The sequence below is a fragment of the Echinops telfairi genome, unplaced genomic scaffold (assembly GCF_000313985.2).
Source record: "Echinops telfairi isolate 266 unplaced genomic scaffold, ASM31398v2 ScPeMD7_1713;HRSCAF=2227, whole genome shotgun sequence".
Classification (NCBI taxonomy): domain Eukaryota; kingdom Metazoa; phylum Chordata; class Mammalia; order Afrosoricida; family Tenrecidae; genus Echinops; species Echinops telfairi.
The window spans coordinates 891,289-911,868 of NW_022105611.1; positions in this window are offsets into that span (position 1 = coordinate 891,289).

Sequence of the window (20,580 nt, forward strand, 5' to 3'; positions counted from 1 at the left end):
TCTACGCCGCCGCCTGGGAAGAATGGCATGCATAGGCCATAGATGAGGCGAGCATCATCCAGGTGTCCTAGTTGCCTCATCTGTGAAACGGGAATGCCACCAGGGCCCAGTGGGGATGGGGGAGCCACCACCTGCAAAGTGTGCAACGCGCCCGCAGGCATGAAGCAGGGAACATCCTCTGTGGGGGTGGGGTGTTGCTAGCTCCCCGGCAGCCCAGTCTCCCGGTGGCGGCCACAGCGATGATCTTTGCCAAACTCTCACTGCCGTTGAGTCGGTTCCGACCCATTTTTCTGAGATGGCAAATCTTCATGGGAGCGGAAACCCTCATCTTCCTCCTAGTTTTTGAAGAACTGATCTTGAGGTTAGCAGCCCAACGTGTGACCCACTAAGCGACCAGGCCTCCTGGCTGATCTTTGCAATCCCATTTCATACCGTGTTCACCCGTCGTCCCTCAAAATCCATCAGCGCTGTGTTCCTTACATCTTCCCGGTCTCGGCCCAGATGGCTGTGCACGGTAGGGGATGGAGATGGGCCCAGGCAGAGGCCATGTGGATCCAATTGTCAGAGCGATGGGTGACAGCAGCACTTTTAAGAAAAGTGCCTTATCCCCACGTTTACAGAAGCAGCCAGGGCTGAAGGGGACATTTAAGCACCACCGTCAGAACCGCCTGCATTTCATGGAAGAGCTGCATGTCATCGGTGGCATGGAGCCGTCTGGAACCCCAGGAAGGTCTGGTGATACATGCCAGAAACAAACAGGCGTGTGACTGGTTTCTTTACAGTGAGAAATAGGACCACTCTGGGAACGGTTGGTTTCGTTTATTTTTCCTGTGCTTCAAGGGAGTGTTTTCCAACCAGTGTTCCTTCGTACGTTAGTTCCATGAGTGGTTAACGGTGTGTCTCTGGAAAAGGGCGCCCCAATCAAATGCATGTGGCAGGGCCTCGGCTGCTGACAAGCGGGTGGGATTCCTGTGGAATGTAGTGTGGGTGGCTCCGCTCCCACCCCGATGAGGCTGCTGCTGCACCCGGCTTAATGAAGATGCAGTTCTCCAGAGATTACATTTTTATTGGCTCCTGAGGCGTTTAACATGTGCGGATTATTGCTCGGCTGGGGTTGCTGCTCCGGATCATTAACCTCAGGAATTACAAGTGGAGTTTCCTATCATTCCCTCTTTGTCACGGTTTCTTTTTCTGAGGCCTAGGAAAATAGGTGGCTTCCCTCTGTGGACAGTCGCCTCAGCTCGTGTCCGACTCTACCTTCAGTTGCTTCTGTTGTTGCCAAGTCTCGGTACCTCCGTCCTCAGTGCCAAGAGACCCACTGCCACTGAGTGGATCCTCACCCACATGGCCCTGTCACCCAGGAGGGAGCTATCTCATGGGGGTTACAAGGTGATCATCTTTCAGGAAGCAGACCGCCACATTGTTCTCCTACCGAGTGGCTGGTGGGTTTGAACACCCGACCTTTCAGTGAGCAGCTGAGTGGTTAACTGCCAAATCAATAGGGCTCCCTATTTCCTCGGCACCTCCCCAAATGTCGTCATCTTCCCTACTTTGTGACCATGCCCTGCCCCAACCACAGTCAGTGCATGAATGATACCAGTGTGTATGGGCCTTGCTCAAAGGCCACCGAAGCTGAGAGGAAGGGGGAGGGGGAGTCACGACTAAGGGGGGGAGGGTTGTTATTGAATAATGAAGAAAGAAAGGGCGATAATGATGCCTTGAGGGGCTCTGGTGAGGCAGTGGATGAGTGCGTAGCTACTGATCAAAAGGTCAGTGGTTCAAATGTGATCCGATAGAAAACCCAGGGATCTGCTCCAGGAAAGATTTACTTTTGTATAAGCTGAGTTTTTCAGCACATTTTTAATGCAGTTTTGGGGGTAGCATCAGGTGCCTCGACTGATAGTCGGGCCAGCTTATACTCGAGTATATACGGTACCACCTAGTAAACCCTGAGGAGAAAGACAGGTCTCTTACCTGGAATTACTGAGTCCAACTGGACTTGACGGCACCTAACAGCAACAATGGCTGCACAACTCGGTTAAAGCAATCAATGTCATTGGATCGTCCATGTAAAAGGATTCATTTACACAAGGAAACGCTGAATTTTATGTTGTATTTATATATATATTTAACCCCCCTCCCCCCACCCACCACACGCACCCACATACAAGCCATTCCATTCATGTTCTTAGTGGTGGTGGTCAGTGTTGAGTTGTTCTGTGCTGGGTGCCGTTGCAGGAGCTCATGAGGGCGTGCGTGCAAGAAAGTGAGCGGTTGCAGCTCCGGCAGGACCCACAGTCTCGTGGAGGTAGGCAGCAGGCAGGCAGAGACCAAACCCAATCTCCCTGCATCAAGTCGATTCCAACTCCCGTCGACCCTGTAGAACTGCCCCTGTGGGTTTCCGAGACTGTACTCTTTATGGGGGGCTCGCCTTTCTTCAGAGGAGCGGGGCTGGTGATTTCAAAGTGCTGACCTAGTGGTCAGCAGTCAACACGTCACCACTACCCCACCAAGCCTCCTCCATCAGACAGAGAGATCGCCAACAATACAGAAGCACACCAGCGAGCAGGAAACGATCAGCTAATTGTGCTGTGCAGAAAAAGAATAGGCGCCGAGAGGAAGGGGTCAAATGGCTCTAGGTCAATGTTTGCCAAGACCTCTCTGGGAAGACACAGAGAGATGCTTCTAAATGACAAGAAGGGCCCAGACAATTCTTGTGCTTATTCTAAATGACAAGAAGAGGAGTGGGAGAAGCACTTGAAGGAAGGCTGGCCACTGCCAAGGCCATCAGGAACAGGAGGAAAACGGTGGGAAGGAGAAACAGGAAAGTGTGGTGTGAGATGAATTCAGAAAGGTAGGCGAGGTCAGGTCACCGAGGGCAATTTATGGAGTTGGAAACTTTATTCTGTGGCTGTCGTGGGGGACATGGGTGGATTTAATTCTTTGAAAGGTAAACTTTCTGGTTGTAAGTGGAGAAAGGGTTGGTCAAAGGTAGCTACAATGAGCCTGTTAGCAGGGAGCAGGCTTTAAGGAGACTGTTGCTGCCTGGCAGTCTCTGAGTGGTCAACATGATCAGCACACAGCTGCTAACTGGAAGGCTGGGGATTGAGGTCCACACAGATGCACCTTGGAAGAAAGATCTGGCGATCTACTTCCCAAATATCAGCTATTGAGCACAGTTCCACCGGGACACAAACAGGGATGCCATGAGTCAGCACCAACCACATAGCAACCATTTTTTATGTCTTTGTTTTATTGTTGAAAGGGGAGTTGATGGTGACTTGGATTATGGGTGAGTGTAAAAGGGTATTGACAGGGTAGATTGGGGATAAGGAGGTGAAATAGAGATATATTTTATCAGTAGAGTCACCTGGCTGCCTGTGGAAAAGGAAGAAACGGGCCAAAAGTCCTAGATTCTTGGGTTGACCTCCTCCATCAGCCCTTCCTGGATTCCGCATCCATCTCTCCCCACCCCACCTCTCCCTCTCCTTGTCACAGCCAGCGGTCAGGGTCTCTCACACCGAGTCTCCTTGCGCTTGGTTTCTACCATGGCTGTATGATTACAATTAATTTAACAGCTGCTGTTCACTGAGAACCTGCTGGAAACGCTCATGCATCCCGCACACCCCCTCCTTGGTGATGACCTTTTGTCCCAGACTCCCGGCGGTCCCACTGCTGACAAAGATGGCATTCAAACCCAAGTCTGTCTGGTGTCATACCAGAACAAGGACTTGGCGAAAGCCAACATTTTTTCTCTTAAGTTGTACTGCTTATACCTTTAGTATCCGTATGTTCAGTCATGCGTGCATGCTTGATCGCTTTAACCAGACTGAAAATGTCTCAAGGAAATCTCCTGCAGCCTGTGTCCCCCAGCACTTAGCATCCTCCTTTAGACAGGTAGTCCATGTACCAATGCACAGGCGAACAAGCTCACACACGAGGGAGCAAAGGAATGAATACACGAATGGATGCGCTCATCCTTTGGCATTAGCAAGGCCGGTTACATAATGAATATTTATGGATGCTTATCTGCTTTCAGGGGACTATTATCATATGTACATGTTGCCCCCATGAAAAATGATAGGCACAGTTTTCTCTACAATACAGATCCTGACAATTTGCATTTTTATAGCACATTATTGGCACAACAACTGTGTTCCTTAGAGTAGTTTTGGTTAAAGTGGCATTTCTTTCATTATCTCTTACGGAGCAACTATAAAATGGTAGTAAAACAATTTGCAAGTGTGTGTGTGATTCATAAATGTTAAATCACAGTTAAATTATAAGCATGATCCAGTGGAAACCGACATTTCTCAGGATAGCGTTTTAGTTGTTCACCTGATGTGCAGTCAACTCCCGATCATCACCACCTGGACCAGCGGCAGGCATAGGTGTGTCTGGCAAGGTAAGCGGGCGTGTGACCTGAACTTAGGTGCCTTCTCAAGGAAGGAGAGCGTTGCTTTATTCCATACGTATTTTCCCCTGTGCCTTACTATTTCCTGATAAACCAAATTAAACTGTTTTCAAAGCAAACTAGAATATGCATCCAGCACATATATGTCCACAGGTTTACAATGTGGGTGAATTTGGGTGTGTTACTTCACTGAATCCACTGCTATTGAATAGATTTCAACTCCTACTGACTCTGCATACAGAGCGGAACTGCTGCATCAGGCTGGAAATCTCTACAGAAGCAGACTGCCTCATCTTTCTCCCAGGGCGAAGCTGATGGGTTCAAACCACCAATCTTTAGGTTAGCAGTCAAAAGCCAACAGACCTTCTTCAGGTGTGTTAGGTGCTGTAAATATTAACTCTTAAGTAGACGCTTCACTATCTGAACACTTTATTCATTCCTTCAGCCATTGCATTGCTAATCCATACCAATCACTGTGATTGGCGTGTAGGAAACAGCAATGAGTGAATGAGCCATGCTTGGTCCCCGAATATCCAGCTGACAAAGAAGGCCCCTGGTGATACTTGCCTCTCCGTTCCTCTCAGCATGCTCTCCTGCAGGGATCTGGAGGTAGACTCTGTTTTCATCAGTACTGCAGAGGGCAGTCTCTGGGTCCCCACGTCAATGGACTTGATGGACAGTTGTTCTGTGGGTCCCACAGGGATCCTACAGCCTTGCTTCTACCTGGTCTTGTTTTCCTCTGATTCTCCAAAGCACTGGGGTTGGAGGTGGGTCAGAATGATCATCAGTTCTATTCTGCAGGTGAAGAGTCTGCGACTCTGAGGCTAGCAGTGGTGTATCCATGTCCCATACAGATTGAACCTTTCTGGGATCAAGGGAAGAAGGCTGCTCCCCGCTGTGGAATGTTTATATTCTAATTTTCCCTTCATCATCACATGTCTCATAACTACGAAAGCTCGCATGGGAAATGTTAGCTTTTCCATTGCTCCACAAAGGAGTATATGAGAAGCAGTGTTACCTGCGGACATCTTGGGGGCTGCTCAGAAATGTGATCCAAAGGAAACCCCTGAGACATCCAACTTCTCACTCTGTCCTTGGCCTCCCTCACCTCACCACCACCACTGCATCCTACTTTATCCTCCACCCCATTGAACCTCAGCCAAAGGGGCCCCTCCTTTGGGTCAGCTCTGCCTCTGAGACCTACTGTGGTCAGGCCCTGGAGCAGGGGGCCGGAGACCTGCAGTATCAAGCCTTCTCTCTGCCCCACCTCTGGGCTGACATGTAGAATCCCATTTGCTCTTGGTTTTATGCCCCTGAACTGCAGTGTAGCTGGTGATGCTGAATGACCAAAATAGATTGGAAGCCTTAAAATTAACTCTGCAGTGAAGGCAAAAATAGATCCTACCTCTAGAGCACTGGAGGAGAAAAGTGACTATGTAAATATTGCCGGAGGCCTCCAGTGTTGGGTGGCTGCTCAGGAAATGGCGCTTGTGGTCCAATCAATCAGCGGCATCGGCAGAAAGCCTGTGCCCTCGCTGAAGGGGTGCAGACCTTGGTATTCCAATGCCACACCACTGTGGGCAGATGGGAGGAGGTCACCCTCATTGGTCTGGGCGGGGAGGGGGGCCTCATTCTTTTCCAGTTCCTGGCCCAGTGTAGGCATGCAATTCACACTGATAGATTCAAATCAGCTTGCATTTGACCATACTGAGGGCCAATTTTTACATTTATAGTCAAGACACTGCCTGGTCTTGGCACAAGGGACTCCATTTTGAATCCGGCCTTCTTGGTTCTCAGAACTCACCTCTCATGGGCCTCCCTCACATCGACCTCCCCTCCCCTCGCTGAAAATCACCAGTTCTGAGAACCAGATATCCCCGAGAAAGAATGTTCTTTGAAGATATGTTTACTTCACCTGCCCCGTACCTATAGATAAGATTAACGACCACTTCCCTGCATCCCTTGAAGATGTGTTTATTCCACCCATCCCGGACCTATAGCTAAAATTAATGAGCGCTTCCCTTTGAAGTCCCTGTATGCAGCTGTGCCTGCCACCAGGGGATATAAAAACGCAGCCAGAAATTCCCCTCGCGCGGTTTCATTAGCTCAATACGTGAGTTATTGAACCCGTCTGCAAGCTTCTCAATAAAGCCTGCTTCTAAAACTTTACCAATTGGATCTTTAATTCCGCTTCGCGCCCCCAAAAACCCTTACAGACACTGCTCTAGAATGATGGGACAGGGCTTCCAAACATGGGACAGGTCCTGGCTGAGGAAAAGAGTGTTTTCTTTAGAAGAAGAGGTGCCCAGAAGGAAATTCCAGCTTCGCAGCCTATGTGTTGTGTGTCTTGGCCAACTCGCTCTGCTTCTCTGACCACCTGTGAAAGGACGGTCAGGTCAAAATGCCCATCTGCAGCACATGGGGTGGGAGAAAGGTTCACTAGCACCTGGCAAGCATGCAGGACCCACCTAGTTGTTGGAGGAACGGTTCTCAGACAGCTCACAGGGAAAGCAGTCCATTTAACCTGGCCGAAGCAGGGCTTCCCAGATGATCAGGCCTTCTTGAAATTGCCAGGCCCTTGAATTTAGAAGAAATTTCCCTCTTCCTCCGCCTCTGCCCTCCCATCTAAATAAGTGTTATTTGCGCAGAAAACCACTAATTGAGTCATTTGAATATTAAATTCTTGGTCCTCTCCAGCACTGGAGAGGTGTGGTATGAGTGAGTCTGTCTTGTTCCCATGTTGAGACCCTCCTGTCCCCAGCACGTTCCCTGAGCCCCTCTCAATTCAGCTCTGGAGCTTTGGGAGGGTTAGCACTACATCCTCAGTCTTCCTCTTCCTGCCCCACCTCTGGCTTGAGGTTAAGCAATTGCTTCTGGGAGAGCAGATATCATGGTCTATCTCACGCTCTGACCTTGACTGCGCTGGGCAAACAGTTGTTGCAAAGAATTAACTCCTACCTACCTAAAATTGGATTTGCTACCTCTGTAGTCAGGGTGATCAGACTCGGGACAGTCAGATTTCCTGCATCTTTCTCACTGTTAAATCTGGACTGAACTAAGTCAAAAATCATCCTTTCTCTTGGAAAAACTCTGTTTCCTAAGTTAGGATAAGAGAAATTTGGCTGGTAGAAGGGAATCACTGAAAAGACCTTCTACATTTCCACCCCACCCCACCCCTCCCAAGACACACCTCCAGTCTAATTTAAACTTCCTCCAAGCCGAACTGGGTCAGGCCTATCGGGCACAGAGACGATGTCTACAATACCAATAATGCCACCTCTGGTTAAATTAGGTCTACTTGCGTGTCCAACAAAACCAGCTGTTCTCAGAACTCCAAATGAGTGACTAAGTGGAGAAATGCAATAAAGTCAGTGCTGAGCTTTTCCCTGTCATGAGCTCATCACTAACTTCATTTTCCCCTTTAAATCTTCTTTATTTTATTGTTGAAAATATACCCAACAAAGTATACCCCAATTCAACAGTTCCTACAGGTGCAATTCCGGCATCTCGAGTCCACAGTTGTAGAACCTTTGCCCTCTCCTTTTCTGAGTCTAACTCCGCTTATTTCATCTTGCTTGTTATTCTAGAAAACTCTGGTGCTATTGTGTGACTCATTTATGTCTAGAATGGGTTCTTTGAGGTCTAGAAACTTGGGTAGAGTAGGGAATCTAAAGCGCCTACACTTTTTGTTCACTCGCTGTAGAAACCAAATGGCTTTGGTTCATAAACAAAAGGTGTTTTGCAAAGATTCCTATCACCTAGACAGACAAAACAATTTGATAGATGTATTCAGCTCATATCCCTAAACTGACTACCTCGTCTCATCTTGCAGAAGGTAACCGTCTAGTTTGTACCCTGAAGTCACCTCTTGTCTTAATGTAGTCACTCAGTAAGAGCATCTTGACCATGTAATTTCATTGATTTCCGTGGCTCCTCTTAGCATTGTGCTTCTCTAAATGACTTTATTTCATTCTGACTGCCTGAAGCCTGCATTACAGTCTCCACAGATTCATTTCTAATTCTTAACCATCCCATTCCAGAAACTCTGATGACTTTATGTTTATGGATTGTAAGTACTATTTCTAATAAAATGATAATGAATTGCTAGGTCCTTTCAGATTTGTAAATAATCGGAGCATTTCCCCAGCAGCAGCCAATTACACCGGGAGGGGAAGTCATTCTATCAGGAGCACTATCCTTCAGCTTATTTCAATGTCAGAAAAGCTCTTAGCTCTGATTAGTCCTTCAGTTCGGAGTCAGCCAAGACCACAGAGGTACTATGTAAACGGCTCAGATGGAAGAGCTGCAATAATCATTCTTAACGAGGCGACAGTCTGGCTCAGAAGAAGCCTGGAAACTCCGACTTAGCAGTATCACCCTTTCTGTAGTGATGCATGCTGTGACCTTGGGAAAGTCATTACGTCTCGGATCCTCCCCTTTTGTCTATGGATGGGCACTTAATCTCATGGTGAAGGGAGTCCAGCAAGAGGACAGGCTAAGAAAGCTATACCAGTGTTGTTGTTGTTGTTGTTGTTGTTGTTGTTGTTGTGTGCACCATTGAGTCCATCTGACTCACCGCAACCCTTTAGGCCCCAGAATGTTCCATAAGGTTTTCAAAACTGTGATCTTACCTGATAGTCTCTGCTTCCAGCCAAGCGTCAGCTGACGTCAGCGAGGAGATCACTTGTTCCAAGTCCTCTTCGGAATTCAGCCTGGACCTCCTGCAGCTCTTTGTCAATGTACTGCTGCAGCATTGGTTGAAAGATCTTTTGCAAAGTTTTACTGGCCTGTGAGATTGATAATACTGTTCAGTAATTTGAGCATCCGGTTGGGTCACTTTTCTGTGGAATGGGTACGAATATGGACCACTTCCTGTCAGTCTGTTAAGTAGCCGTCTTCCAAATTTCCTGGTGTCGATGAGTGATTGCTTCCAATGCTTCATCCACTTGGTGAATGCATATGCTGGACAAATAATCAGAGAGGCTGGACTATATGAAGAAGATTGAGGCCTCAGTATTGGAGAAAGGTATATTGACAACATGCAACGTGCAAATGACACAACTTGCTTGTTGAAAGGGAGGAGGACTTGAAGCACTTGCTGACAAAGGATTGCAGCTTTCCGCGGGGATTGCTACTCAATGTAAAGGAGACCGAAATTCTCCCAACTGGGTCGGGGGTAACATCAGGATCCATGCAGAAGAAGTGGAAGTTGTCACGGATGTCATCTTGCTTCGAGCCACAGTCCTGCTCCTGGAAGCAGCAGTCAAGGGATCAAAGGACACGTCGCATAGGGCACATATGCTGCCCTAGACCTCTTTAAAGTGTTGAAAAGCGACGACGTTACTCTGAGGACTCAGGTGCTCCTGACCCAAGCCAGGATATTTTCAATCACCTCATGTGCATGTGAGGGTTGGACATTGAAGAATTGGATAAATAAGAATTGGTGGATTGAATTGTGGTGCTGGTGAAGAGTATTGAAAGTACCAGGGACTTGCAAAAGGACAAACACGTTTGTCTTGGAAGAAGTATAGTCATAATGCTCCTTAGAGTTCATTTCATGTCTTTTGGACATGTTGCCAGGAGAGACCAGTCCCTAGAAAGGACAGCATGTGTGGTGGAGGGACAGCAGAAAAACAGGAAGTCCCTCAACAAGATGGATTGACCCAGGGGCTGCAGCAATGGGCTCAAACATAACAATGGTGAGGATGGTGCAGGACTGGGTGGGGGTTCCTTCCTTCAGGGGTGCTATGAATCGGAACCAACTTGATGGCCCCTAACAACAACTCTTTCTTGGAGAATGTCACTCCAGATCTTTTTTCTGTCGCCGTTTTCAAGCTGGAAACCTTGAGATTAGCTATGGAGAGCTTAACCATTGCAGTGCCAGATTTCCTTACAACAATAGTAGATACCAATTATTGAGTATTTATCAGACTCCAGGCCCTGTGTGTGCCTTATCTCATTTACCCCTCACAAGCCCCGGGGAGTTTCATACTGTCCATTTTATAGTGAAGGAGACAGCGGCTCAGAAATGATATGCTTATAGCAGGCTGTAGACCCAAGTGGGATGGTTTGACACAGTCACTGAGAGGATGGACTCCACCCACCGATCATTTTGAAGATGTTGCCTTCTCTTATCCCTAAGATTGTCTCGCATCAGCAGATGTGATGGCCACTGGCAGCAACAGCAGTGTGCCTCCACCGCGAAGCTGTCTAACACGCTTGCTCGGCCTTTGCGCTACTCAAGTGGCAGAGACTTGGTGGTAACATCGCGTGGTAAGGTGGGGAATTTCAAACACAGTGAGGGCTTGACCAGGTAAGCCTTACTCTGGGGGCCAGCTGTGCAGTCAGGAAATTAGCCTGATGTTTTAGTGTTCCCAGCAGGTGCTTCTGGAAGCTGTGCCAGGGACTTGGGGCTGATTTTGGGATAAAGGAGGCAGTCTGGTTAAAAGAATGTTCTCCATTCTGATGAAAAATGGTCCCGTTAGCCTCTGTGGTCTCCCACCCTTGTCCTTTCTAAACATGTTAAATGTGTAGTAACTGTACCAGTTCGGGTCCCATCATCTCTTTCCCAGACTCCTGAGGTAGCCTCCGAAAGGCCCCTCAGCCTCCTGTCTCAGATGCCTCTTAGCTTCTCTCCATAGAATGAACGGAGTAGATTTCTCCCTTGAGGGCAATAAAGAGTAATCAAGAGACTTAAGCAAGGGAATTGCATAATTAGATTTACAGTCTAGAAAATTTAAGCTCTGAGGAGTTAATGCATAATTGACCTCCCCCTCCCTCCTCATCTGTTTAGCCACCCTCTTCTCCCTTCCATGTCCTGTCCTCCCACCAAATAGAAGCTGTCCCCACCCTGATTCTACCCACTGGCAAGCCCTGCGTTCATCTGAAGACCAGCTAATCTCTCTACAGCTGTCCTCACGTGCCCACACAGCCAGGGATCTCCCTAAGGTGCCTCATTCACAGCCCTCGCAACTTATTCATTACACGGAAATTGTTCTTTTGTCAGCATCTGTCTCCCCCACCCGAGTGTGAATCCCGCAAACAGAGGGACCATGCCATTCATATTTGCATCCACAGCTTCCAAAGCAGATGTGAGCACACAGTGTTAGCTCCTACGTGTCGCTGGAAGGAATAGACTGAACCGCTCTGTCTTTTTTGGTTTGCTTTGATGTTCTTTGAAATCATTCTGTTTGAGAGGATACAACCCTGGCGCACACCTTTCTTGGTTTTAAGCCATGCGGGATTTGCTTCTTTTGTTTGCAAACTGCCTTTCGATTCATGTAGAGGTTTCCCTTGAGCACAGCGAAGTGTTCTGGAATTCCCTCTCTTCTCAAGGCTACTCATAGTTTGTTACCATCCGGATTCGAATGGCTTTGCATAGTCAATGAAACACAAGAAAACATCTTTCTCGTATTCTCTGATTTCTATCAAGAGCCATCTAACATCAGCATTGATATCCTTGTTCCATGCTCTCTTCTGAATCCAGTTTGAACCTCTGGCAGCTCGCTGTCAAGGCGCTGCTGTAATCGCTGTTGGATGATCTTCAGCAAAATTTTACTTGCATATGATATTAATGATACTGTCCTAAAATATATATATATAGAGAGAAAGAGAGAGATTGTATTGTATTTGTCCCTTTGTGACTGATTTATTTCAGTCAGCATGCTGTCAAAGTTGACCCAGGTTGTAGCAAGCACCAGGATTTCATTTCCCTTGATTGTTGGAGAATGTGCCACTGTAGGAATGTACCACATTTTGTTTATCTGTTCTCTGACTGATGGTCACTCAGGTGGTTTCCACATTTTGCTTATTGTGGGAAGTGTGGCACTGAGTCTTGGGGTAGCTCTGCCTTCTTCTTTCTGGAAGGTGTCAGGACGAGGACAACTTAACTGATGGGGAGAACCAGAAGTTGCAGAATCTTTGAACTATCCTCTACCTCCCTGGTCAACATTAGATTCTTCTGTAAAATGTGGCAGGGAAAGAATGATATGCTTCCTTGATTTGCTGGCATTCTAGAATATCTTGACTCTTGAAAGGCAAAGGTAGAATTTAGGAATGGGATCAAGACCCCTGCAAGTCCAAGCCTCCCATCATCCTGGCCCAAACGCAGACTGAGGGCCAGAGGAAAGGACCACGCATTTCCCATGTAACTGAACTCTGCCAGGCGTTCCAAGGGAAGGAGGAGGAGATCCTTGGCCTCAGAGTAGGTTTCCACAGTCACAGCCCAGTCTCAGCGCAACCCAATCAGCAATCTCTCTAAGCAATCTTGGACAGGTGAAGGGGAAAAGACTCGGTAGGAGCTACTGTCTCTCCAGGAGCCCAAGAGCCATGATAGGAGAGGGGCCATGATGACTTCTTTGGGGTCTAGTACAGTGTCAAGCAATGTGATGCTCAATAGAGCACAAGGGAATGAATTGGGTTCTGTAGTCTGAAGGAGCCACCGGCACCAAGTAAAGTATGGTGCAGCACTTATTCTGTATTCTCATTTCTTCATTATTTCCCCTTATTCTAGATTCTTATTTCTTGCTTTTCCCTTCTCTATTGTACTCTAGCAATTTTACTTCCAAAAGGATATTAATGGGCCTCATCCATCCTCCCTTTAATCACATAGCTTGCAAGACTGTTCTGAAGTTGGCCTGAGTGCGAGCACCATTCTCTGATCAGATCAGACGCTCGTATCTAATTGCGTGGGAAACAAGAAGGAGGGCCCCATGGAGGAGGTGGGTATTAGGCGCATAAGAGCCGGAGCTTGGGTCTCTCTAAAGAACAGCAACGTTGGCTGGGGAATATCTATAGGTCAGTTTTGTCTCTGAAAGACATACTGATTTCTCTTTATTTGGAGGTGAGTGGGTTTTTACGGGGTGTGTGTGTGCAGGTGGCAGGGAAACTTCAGACTACTGAGTGGTAGGGTCCCTTGTACTAGTTATGGGGTGGGGGGTTTGGGGCAAATGCGACTAATTAAATCCCAGGTTTTCTGGGATGGCACTGGTCAGGAGAAAGGGTGGACAGTAGTTCTTGGAAGTACTGGATACAGCATGGGGCGCGTCCGGCTATGGCCTGGAGAAGTCCATTTCTCTTTGCATCTGTGGGTCAGGTGCAATGAAATGGGGCGTGGGTACTTGACAGGATGGACAGGATTGAGACGGGAGCAGTCCTGGCAGTCCAAACTAAAAGAAGACTGACATCAATATCATTGTCATCGACTATGTGGGCTCTGGCAAGTCCAACACCAGCTGACCCCTTATACACAAGTGTAGCACATCAACCAAAAAACCATCGAGAAGTTCAAGAAGGAGGCTGCAGAGAGGAGGCATGCACTGTCTGGTAGTCTTTGGAAGGAGGGGGTGGATTTGAACCAATAAGCTGGTTCCTTTTGCAATTTTGAATTTTGTTCCACATGTTTCTACCACCAATATCCGGGACCCTCCAATGTGATCCCTTTTAGAGCAATTGGATCCTCCCGGGAAGCATGGGGTGGGCTTCTTTTCCATCAGAACAAAAGTACAAGGGGTATGACATCCTTTGGAGCTAATTTAGGGACATTGATTTCATTCTTTAAATGACGCATCCTTGAGGACTTTTTTTTGAGTTCTTCTCTGGTAATATCAGCTCATGGCCCCCTAAGTTTCCAAGCTAGCTCTTTAAGTTGCTGTTGTCAGTTTGATCCCATGTAGTTAGTCAGAGCCCTGGAAACCTTGGGTTGTGAACCTCATAGTGGTGTAAGCCAACCAGAACGTTGAGGCTATGTGCTTCCAGAAAGATTTATATGTATTAGAAAATCACATAGGGTCATAATTGACTCATGACTTTGCCTTTTTTTTTTTTTGAGGGGAGGTGGTAAGGTGAGGGTGGGGTATGACATTCTTCTTAAAAAGCTCATAATGTCCAAGACAGACTTTTTTTTTTTACTAGCTAAACTGATAGTTTGGTTTTAAGAAGGGTTTAGGGCAATAGTTTCAGGGGTTCATGCACCTTCATGGCTCCAGAAAGTTTAGAATCCATGAGAAATTAAAATTCTGTTTTGCAATTTCACCCCTTTTAGTCAGGATTCTTCTATGAACTCTTTGATCAAAATGTTTAGTAATGATATCCATGCACCATCCGGTTATGCTACCATGGCAAAGAAAGCAGTTGTTCACGAGGGCAATTTAGCCACACATTTGACCCACCACCTATTCCTGACTCACTTTTCTCCTCTGGTCTGGATCAGGTGATTAGAGACCATTGGCTCCTTGCAACCTCTTAGGACTCCGACTCTCAAAACCCCAAACTCACTGCCATCGCATAAATACTAACTCACAGTGACCCCTGTGGGTTTCTGAGACTGTAAATATTTGTGGGAGTAGAAAGCCCAGTCTTTCTCTTGAGGAGCTGCTGGTGGTTTTGAACTGCTGACCATGCAGAACGCAGCCCAACGCATAACCAAGTCGCTACTAGGGCTCCCTTAAGGCTCCAAGCACCATGTAATGAAGTATGAGGTGGAATAGAAGCACTAAACTTCTAATTGACTCTGAGTTTTTATTTTGTATATTTTGTACAGCTGGGAAATTTCTAATGAAGCAGTGGCTATGCAGCAGGAGAGTCAAGGACGATAGCTGGGTTTGTTTGGTTTTGCCTGAGACATTAAAAGGATGGAGCTGCCACATCCTGGATCAGAAGGGTGCAGGTTTCCTACCCTTAACAGAGATTCTGTGACAGTTAGAAATGGGATGGAGTTTAGGGGATAGTCTAGGCTGACATAATTAAGGGAGTTAATTCAGACATGGGGTGGGGGGGGACCATCACCTGCTCACAAGTACCCCCAGGGGCTGCTAGGAGACACACACAGACCCTCCCTAGCTAGAAGGCAAAATGGGTCAACTGAACAATGCTAATGATTGTGTCTCTTTTGGAAAAACCAAGCTTCAGGCATTAAGATTAGTGATGGTTGAGATGTGTCAGGTCCCAGAAGGACTGTGGGAATCTTTTCTGGAGCAATGTTGGTTATCCTGCTGTGATTTCTACCCATTCCTAAGATTTTTTGATGTCCCAGGTGTAGGGCAGGAGAGCAATGATGTGTTTATCTCACTGATCAATAACATTATTCCTCCCTGCCTATCACATGGACTTGCTCTCAAGCGCAAATCTCCTGGGGAACCTCAGACCCAACACAAGCCTGTAAGTAATAGGAGGATGTCATATCAGAGCTGTCACCATGCCAGCTATCAAGAAGCTCACCTGTCTTCAGCTCTGGGCAACCTGTCAAATTCCAGCTGTTGTCAGCATGAATCACTGCCTAATGGGCCCTGGACCAGGCTTTGGAACCTGTCATTGCTGTCACAGGCCACCCAGGTAGGTTGGAGACGCTGGGCAGGTTCAGGACCTGCGTTCAGGAGAGAATGCAGATTGCCGGCCTGTCGAATTCCCCACCTCCTTCCTGGCACCTGTGAAAAATGACTAGTCAGTTTTTGTCCTCCGAACACTACAGAATTCCATACATCAGGACCATGACTTGGCTTAAAACGATTCAGAAATGAACCTCTGACCTAGCAGCATCCAGCTTCCCCATCATGGACTCGACAAACACTTGCTGAACAAGGAACGAATGTGTATCCACGCCGCAGATGCGTGGCAACGAGGGAATGGCTGTTGGACTGCCAATTTCCTCTCTGTTCTTGATTTAGACTCATCTCTCTTTCGGCGGTTGTTCCTTAAGGATGCCTTTTTAAAAAGTACATTTGAAAAGACAGCTGGAAATATCAGGGTTTCGCTCTGAAGAGGCAGAATTCTTCTTCTTCTACTCCAGAATTCCTCAGTCAGGTAGGGGGAGCTCAGAAATGTTCATTGGAATAAATGAAACAGACAATGCTGCTGGCAAATGCAGGAGGTCTCGCCCTACAGGGAACTCCCAACGCAGGTCGTACAGCACTGCAAAGAGAATTTCCAGGCATGTCTAGAATTTCCCATCTCACTGGAACTAGAGCAGCTCAGACTGGCGTAGAAGAGGACAAAGCTAGAGGAAGACTGGAATGAAAAGATAATGGGATTTTCCCGCGGTCTTTTCAAAGCCCCATTCATATAAGAGTTCTGGCCGTTTCTCTAATATGTCAGATTCTACATTGGTTTTCTCTTAGGCCAGGGAGACCCTGATAGCTGTGGGTTGACTGCTAACTGAAAAGTCATTGGTTCAAACTCACTAGTGGCTTCCCTGGAAAAAGAGGCGGCAGTGTGCTTCCAGAAAGATTTACATCCTTGGAAACCCCGTGGGGGTAGTTCTCCTTCACTAAAGGTAGCAATGGACAGCAGTGGGTGCTCTCAGGCCAGGAGGCCATTGCCTACTGGCCCCTCTACACCCACTGCAATTTATGGAGACCCCATGTGTTTCAAAGTAGAAAGTAGAAACACTCCATAGGTTTTCTTGGTTGTAATCTTTATAGAAACAGATAGCCAGGACTTTCTTTCATGGGTAGGAGCACTGGTAGTGCAGTGACTATGTGTTGGGCTGCTAACTGAAAGGTCAGTAGTTCAAAACCACCAGCTTCTCCATGGGAGAAAGTAAAGAATTAAGTCTCAGAAACTCACAGGGCCAGGTCCCCCCTGTCCTACAGAATCACTATGAGTCATCATCAACTCAATGGCAGTGAGTAGAGATCTTTCATGGAGCTCATGGCTGGGTTTGAAGAGTCGTTCTTTGAATTAGTAGTCAAGTGCAAATGGTTATCAACTTCCAGGATCCTTGGCTCAGAGCCTCCTTATTTTATTTCAATAAGTTGAGCTGCTACCCAGAAGTTCAGCAGTTCAAAACCCACCAGCCGCTCTGTGGGAGAAAGATGAAGCTTTCTCCCTTAAAGGTTGACAGCCTTAGAAATCCACAGGGGCAGTTCTGCTCTGTCCTATAGGATTGCTGTGAGTCAGAATTGACTCGCTGGCAGGAAGTTTACTGTAGTTTTGATATATACTGTTAACCATAGATCTAAGCCACCTGAGTTCTTGGCAGGTATCAGCTGGCAGGTCCATTGTTGGCAGATATTAGAATATCACAGTTGTTAGATCTCCACTCCGGCTGTTAGAGAGTGTAGTGAGGCACGCCTCACACTGAAATCCCACCCCCAACCCCACACATGTCTATTCACAGATGCAACACAGTCTGTTGTATTGTTTGAGGTCTAAGCCATCGGCCCGTTCAGTCTCTGCAAGGACCTTCGTGCAGTCTATGGGGACTGATCTGGCAGCATTCTGGCAGGAGGTGCCAGCTAGCCTTCTAATGGGGAGCAGAATTTTCTGAAAATAGACTGGCCCTGGCTATCATTTCAGAACGTAAGGACAGGTGGGTTTACCTGTTCAATTATGACGCTTCCTGTATGCATTTACAGTCAACATATATGTCTTGAATACTACCCGCCTTACCAGTGAAGTCTTTTCCACCACCTATATGGAAACAGCTGACGGAGTCCGGCTCCGGGAGGGAGGGTTGAACTGGACACCTGAAGGAGGTGTGGAGTCGGCAAACACAGACGAGACAGACACGAGAGATGTGCTGGTGGAAGCAATCTCTGCTGAGTTCTTCCAAACAGCTTTATTTATACCATAAAGTTTTGCAGACCACTACATAAAAACAACGCTTTATGATTATCTCCAAAATCACCCTTATTGCTTCCACTAAACCCTGATAAAAGACCATTATAAGGCCTGTACTTTTTTCTGTCACTTTCTGTCCTCTTCCTGGTTCTTTCTCCCTGTACTGCTTGTCTTATACGTCACATACTATTCTTGATTGAAGTGTTCAGAACATTTTGTTAGACTCATATCCTACTCACTGCCCTATTTTTGGCTCTCAATGTTTCTTTCCTGGTTGACTAACTTAACATAATGAACTACCTCATGTATTACTTCAAATCCTAATATCTACAAGCAGAGTTAAATGCTTCTCAGAGTTAAATATTTTCCTTTACAAACTCTCCCATGGTAACTGTTCCATTGTCTACCTATGTCTCTTTTATGTGTTATACTCCTGAGGCACCATGGGGAGCCAAACCGTCCGATTCTTTGCAAAGACGTAATGTTTCCCTTTTTACATGTTTTCTATTAATGTTTCCCATTCTCTCTCCTATGTAAGCTCCTGTCCAAGGTAAAGGGGCATCAGTTGGGGGAGGCAGTCTATAAGGTCCTCTATATCGGGGAGGCCAAAAGAGTCTCCCACCACCTAATCTGAATGGAATCCAGAGTTTTTTGGTGGGTTTCATTTTCTCCTCTGACCTCAACTTTGGGGTTTCTTCATCACTCAATTCCCACATATCCTTCTCAGAATTCCCAAAGATGTCTCACTATCTAAGCCTCTCCAATGCGTCAGTTAAGGAAAGCCCCGTCATAAAGAAGCAAGTTTTAGATCTGGTTTCATTCATACTTCTCAAGACTGCCCTCGCATCTGCTCCAGGTGCAGTAAACATGACAATGCACAAATTCTCAAGAATGGATTTAACAACAGTAAATATTTGAGGGATGTTGGAATCCCTCCCTGGGAGCTCTGCTCTGCAGAAGCTCCTTCCACCAGGCTGTAGCTTTGCTAGAAAGCATGGCTGGGATGGCTTCCGATATCTCCCCCTTTTTTATTATTTTTCAAATGAAGCTTTTGGATTTCTGCCTGCACCGAGGGTAGACTGAGGAAGGTCAATTGGAAGACGACTGGAAGAAAGAGAACAAGAAGAAGTATTATCAAAGCTGCAACTCCCAGATTAACAAAAATCGATAACCAGGACTTTCTTGTAACATATCCAGTTATTTTTTCTAACAAAGATTTGGTCACTTCTGAAGCTGGTAGTACAGAGCTTCCAGAGTGACTGATGGCTGTTATACTGGCGTGTAAAGAGGCTAAATCTAAAGAAATGTCTGAATGGTTCCATACTCCCCAAACATGATTCTTAACCTTTTCCCACGGGACTTCTGATTCATTGTAAATTAAAGGAGTGACACAGACCCATTTAACGTGCGAGTGACATCTAATCATCATCTAGTTTTTAGAACTGAATCTGATCACCCATCCATACTACTGCCTCTTCTAAGGCACTAACTCGTGTGTCAAGTTTTTGATCAAGTTTTGCTTCTGTCATTAAGGCTATGGTAACATTTTTGGTGAATTCGTCAACATGTTCAGCAGTATGTATTTCTTGGACCAAAGCTACAGAGAGGCAGTCAAAGAACCTATAATAGCAAATAATGTTACAAAATACCTAAAATTAAAGAGGCAACAAATCTTCTTTTTCTTTCCAAAATGTCTGACATTAACTGTAAGGCATGTAGTCCCATATCATCATACCAAGGGGTATCCAGTTTTAAAGGCAACATAATATAAGGGGGTTGTTGAACAATGACAAAAGAAGTTATATTCAAATGAGAATAAATACAATTGGTTAAAACACAATTTTTACAATGAGTAACAAAGACTCCATTATTTTAAAATATCTTTAATATGCCCAAATCACCAGGATATAGAACAGTAAAAGGGGAGCGTACGCAAGCTTGAAGGGTCTTTTTTGGGTCTTTTTAGACTAGTAGGTTGGGTAACCGTAAAGAGCCTCCACAAAGATGTTTGAATTACTGGGCCATTGGCACTGAAAAAGGTCAAAATAGGAGAAACCCAGCCTGGGGTAAACCATCTGGCCAAAGGTTCAGGAGTGGGCAAATCAGCATCAGACCAATTAAATCTTGTACTCAGTTTGACTAAATCGCGGTAAGCATCAGTGGGAGATGTAAAGGAATGATCATATATATAGAAATCTGTACCACTTAAAGGATGCTTTACTCCTTTTCTGTCGGATGTGGCTCCCACAATGGCACAATCATGCCATTTTGGAAATCCTGTTTTCCTATTGATAGCAAACCAACTATCATCGCCTTCTGCATAAGGGTCACACACAGGAATTTGATCAGGAGGTAAAGTAAAAGTAGTAATGAATTTAAAATCTGGAAATGAGGGAATTATAAGTGTTAACATCCAAAGATGTCTCTGCTTGGCTCTAGTAACGGGAATCTGTGACCAGAGTTCTAATCCCCAGTGACACACAAGGCCCTGGAAGTGGTGTGTGAAGATGGGATCTGCAAATAAGAGGCAGGGAACTATTACCCCTGTAGGTAACATTATATGAACTTTTAGGGTTCATAAAGGCACTTGAGTGAACCCCAGGAGGAAG